Raw genomic sequence first — 5,329 nt, forward strand, 5'->3', positions numbered from 1 at the left:
TCCTCCTCACCATGGTATGATTGGCCTTGGCTCACCGTGGTATGATGGCTTGCCCTCGGCCAGATTCAATCAATGTAGCAGCGACACTGCGGGTGCCTTTAGTCTATAAACCCCCTAGAGGTTGCCTTTAGATTTGTCTGAGGAATCTCGACCAAGACCTTCATCCAATTGTCTAACTCTGGTCTCGATGGGATCTCCTAAGATTCTTCCCACGAATCCAAACGCGGATTCCTATGGATCTGGTCTTGGTGGGACATTCCTCCCATGAATCTAAAGGCAGATTCCTTTGGTTGTCCTTAGTGCCTCACTCTCCTTGAGTTTCTGGTTACTTTGTGGTGTTTGTACTTACCTCCAGCATTCAATGTAGCATGGGCAAGCATGGGTGCTCGTAGTCTGTAAACACCCTAAAGGTTACCTTTAGATTTTTGGGAGGAATCTCAGCAGATTCCACACCTTCAACAGAGTTAGACCATTGGATGAGGTCTGGGAGGGATCTCCTGTGATTCCTCCCATGTGGATTCCTTCGGTTAATCGCCAGCATGCATGCTCAACTCGAAACAAAAAAAATGTACATACATTTTTACTTAATAATGATACCCTAAGCCTTTGCGCTAGTTTTGTTCAGTTGGCACAACTTTCATCTACCTATACTTTTTTGTAGTCTTGAGTTATGAGCAGAGCTTTTGATTCTTTGATTAGCTATCCAATTTTGAGAATTGAATCGTTGTCGTGTCGATGGAAGATATCTCAAGCCTGGGGTGCCAACTCAATATGTAATATGTTACCACCCTCGTCCAAAATCTAGGGTATGGGGGAACAAGGTCCATATATAATATGCATGTATTCCTTAAAAATTTTCAAATATGCAAGGGAAAAATATTAAAATTTCATGTCCCCCCACCCTTAAAATATAAGGTATATACCTTGGAAAATATGCAAGATTTTAAGGTTTTTACATATTTTTCATAATATGTGAGGCCCAAGGGGGGGGGTCTTTTGGATGAGGGGGGTAAAATAAAAAATACACTAAAATATGAAAACCCATATCCTTTCAATTTAATGTAACTTTTTCATGTGTTACCCAAATTTAAAGGTGTAAAGACATATTTGAAGCTCTTTTAGTGTAGAACACAACCATGTTAATTTGAATGATTTCTACTCATGGCATATTGTTAAATTCATCTCATACTCAAGATTTTGATGGGTTTTCTTCTTAAAGGGAGTTGGCACCCCAGGATCTCAAGCTGTTTTTGTTTTATTTGTAGACATACTGAGTGTTGCACTCCCAATCTCAAATTATGTTGAGATTATGAGGCTTATGGTCACCTTTGCATGCAATTTTGGCCCATAGACGTTATTTTTGGATTGTGGAAAAGTAATTCACGAAGAATTGTAGTTTAAAAACAATGCCAGCTATGTATTGTGAGATTAAGCATTGATGTGGGGGCAATGTTTAGGCATAATTGTGTGCAATGTTTAGGCTTTGATGTTGTGTTTAGAAAGCTGATAAACATTAGAATATGTGAGATGATTTTCAATGTTTGTAGGATTCATGTATTTCATCCAATTTATTTAAATGTGTTAAGTCACATTTTCTGTATGATGCAGCCTTATTTTATTTGGAAAATGTAGATTGAGTTTTTCCTTGTAAGAGGAGTTTAGATACTTTAATATGAGAGAAGATCATAAATGTGTTGTTGTTCATTTGCATCCCATTGAGTCCTAGTACTTAATAGACATGAATAAAGGTGTTTGTTAGCTATACTGTTCAATGGAAACATCCTTCAAACAACATAATTCAAAATAGCACTTCAAATAGGACATAAGGATGGGAATTTCTCATAGCATTTGCCATGCTTATTGCAGTAACAAAGAATTCAACAATTAAACTTGAAGCTCGAGGAAATTAGCTCTGCAGGGACAATTAATGAAAAGAGCATTTGAGCCTCCAATATAAAGTCTTGATTCAATGTAAAAGTATTGGTCATCGGGTGAAAGTACCTAGTGGGGCAAATTCACTCCTTGTACTATGTATAAAGCCAATTGTCAAAATTCATCCAGCATCGCTTTGCGTGTGAGGGTAAGTTGTTGGCAAAGTAGGGTATATGAAACCTACTCTTAGCAATTTATCAAATTTTCCTTTGACCAACTTAGCATAGTTAGGATTCATTCGATACCTCTAGTGCACAACAAAAATTGCATCCTTTTTAGATTTATGCAGTGAACCAGGCTCGAATCTATGCCCTTCATGTCTGTGTATTCCCAAGCAAAAGGGTCTTTAAATTCCATTAGTAATTATATCAATTCTGTTTTGAAATCTCCTTCCACATGTACACTGAGTTTCACTGTCTGCAACTTTTCTACCATGCCCAAATTCAATTCTTCCAACTCATCTTCTTTTACCCTTGTTATTTTTTGTATCTGCTTCTCATTGGCCTATACTGCTTTACAAATGACATTCTTGCCCCATTTTTGTTGGGCGGAGTCTTCATCCACTTCAAGTGGTGGTGGATCTTGATTGCCATATCAGAAAATTGAAATTCCTCTTTCAACTCAATGCTTCACCCACAAGGCACAACTAGGTCCTGGCCGATGGCCATCCGTACTCGAGCAATATCCACATTGTTCTGATTGTTTTTTATTCCAATTAGTTTGTTGATTCTACTTCCTTTGTTGTCCCTAATTTCTTTGTTGTTGTTGTTGTTGTGGTTGTGGTTGTGGTTGTGGTTATGGTTGTGGTTATTGTTGATGTTGTTGCTACTGCTGCATAGCTATCGTTGCACTTGCTCCAATGGCTATCACATTGGCACCCATTGTTGCTAGAGTTCTATGTGACTGTTGCTATGGATTGTTGTGTGCATTAGGGTTGTACCAACATGTTGCAGTTAAGTGACTTTTGCTACAATGCAATTATGGTCGATTCTAATTCACCCCCAAAGTTTGCAAATTTGATCCACAAGTTTCTCCAAATCGGAGGTTGTAGGAACCTTTGATTTCGCCTTCTCTTTCTTTTCTTCCTTTTTGCTTTTCTTTACTGCCTCCTTTTTTTTCCTTTCTTTTCTTCTTTGAGTTAGTATCTGAATCACTATTGGACTCATTACTGCTTGAGCCAGATTCGGATTTAGACTGTCTGCAACATCAGAATCGTCTTTGAAATCATCTTTGGATTTTGCCTCAAATTTTTCCTTTTTCTTCTTGATTGTTCCTATGCATATTTTAGCTCTTTTGGCTGCATCAACTAGGGTATATAGGCTAAACCACCTCATTGCTTTTCCAACAAGTGTGCGACAAATTGTTGCAAATTTTTTATATCCCCAAACAATGTATTGAAACTACTAGCTTGCCACTGGGTTTCAAATTGCGCAACATGACTGTCTTGATCTTCTTTGTCCTTACCATGGAACTCAAAAAATTTGTGTTTTAGACTTACTACCTATGGATGTGCCATCACGTGAATAAGTGTATTTGGCATGTTCACCTGTGGACTTACAGGTGATGCTGGTGGTGAATTTATATTTATGCTCCTTGGACTGTTTGGTAAGATGTGAAACGCTTGATTCTCTTCTTCTTGGTCAAATTCTACATCCAAATTTAATTTTTTCTCTTCCTCATATCTTTCGTCCAAATTTGTTTCTTTTTCTTTGGATCTTTCGTCTGAATTTGTTTCTTTTTCTACGGATCGTTTGTCTAAAACTACTTTTTCTTTGGATCTTTTGTATTAGTCTTGTTCTCTTGCTTCGGATTCTTCGTCCGAGTATTCTTCTTTTTCTTCGGAATTTTTTTTCAAGTCTTCTTCTCTGTCATTGTGCTGTCTACAATATGTCTTTTGCTACTTGTTCAAAATATGTTGCTACCTCATCCCCAAGGTCTTTGAGCTCTGGGAGATCTAGTGGCAGTTCATTTGCATCCTCTTCAATTGTTTGAAGGAGGTCAAATGGTAATCGATGATTTATTCTTGTTGGATTCACTTGGTTTACTCCAAGAATGCTTGAAATTGTGAGATTTCCCTTGATTCATCCTCTGGGCTTTTGACATCGATTTCTTCTCATGTCGTTGTTTGGATTATGCCTTCTTGGCTTGATAAATGTGTTGGTGCCATTTCAGCACTAGCTTTCTCTTCCTAATCTTGTTTTTGATGCTCTTGTTGTCAAAGTTGCAAACACATACGTTGAGATATGGGGTTGTCATCTTAGCTATTTGTAGTCATTCATTCTTTTGTATACGCATTGCCATGCCAAGAATGTTAGTGTACTCAATTCAAATCAATATGCATTATACCTAAGTCTGAACTTGTTCGAGACTATCGGATGCTATCGTCTTCCAAAAACATCAAATTGAGACGATCTCGTCTCTGTCAGACTGAGCATTCTACTCCACCAACTCGGATATGGTATACAGACAACCACATTATCGCCCTGATAACACCAAATGCTCCATGGCACACAAGCAACCAATCTTGATCTTTAATTACTGGATAGCTTATTGGGTATTTGAACCTGCAGGATCACCAGTGTTAACAAAGTACAAGACTCCATTATTTGGGGGAGCATGGTAGTAGACTTTTAGGGCAAGGGCAATTGGATTTTTAATCAGATGAAAAGTGCTTTGCCTTCAAGATGTCCATCAAAGGGCTAGTGTTAGGGGTCAACCTTGTGAACCACATGAGGTGAGGTGAAAATGATGATCTTCATCTCTTGTAGGTTCAGTTTGATCACACTCATCGAATCACTGGGTGGACTATGATGGCATGCCACATGTATGATCCAAGGTAAGAATGATTTCCATTTTGTTCAATGCTCATCTCTGCAAGGTGACCATTGGATGGAATTCGTTTTATTTCATTCGCATTCTAGTGCCCTGGAATTGTTGACAATATCATTATGCGAGATGAAAGAGAAAGACATGGCAAGCCAAAGTTTTGTTTTGGGAGATTCTTAATGCAATGACGAGCCACCGATTTCCATGGGTTCATGGTGGATGAGGCCCAAGAAAATTGGAATGCAATAAGGATTATGTTCAATAGAGCGACCCAAATAATGTCATTGTGGGATGGGAATGCACCTACCTTTTCCACTAGAAACAAAGTTTGAGGAACCACATGAAAAAATTTGTGAAGCAATAGCAATGCATCGAGCATCTATCGATCTATGAGAGATGGTGGTTAAGCAGACCAAAGAAAGAGGCAACTGTATGAAGCAAGAAACTAAGGCAACAGTGGGTTGATGGGGCAATCATCAAAGGGGTGTTCCATCCATGGACATATCGCTTAGTTTGTGGGATGCACGCATTGCTCATTTGGGAAATCTAATGTCTATTGTATGTATGATCA

This window comes from Dipteris shenzhenensis, chromosome 14 (assembly GCF_047967505.1).
Source record: "Dipteris shenzhenensis isolate YYH24624 ecotype China chromosome 14, Dip_SZ_1.0, whole genome shotgun sequence".
Taxonomy (NCBI): domain Eukaryota; kingdom Viridiplantae; phylum Streptophyta; class Polypodiopsida; order Gleicheniales; family Dipteridaceae; genus Dipteris; species Dipteris shenzhenensis.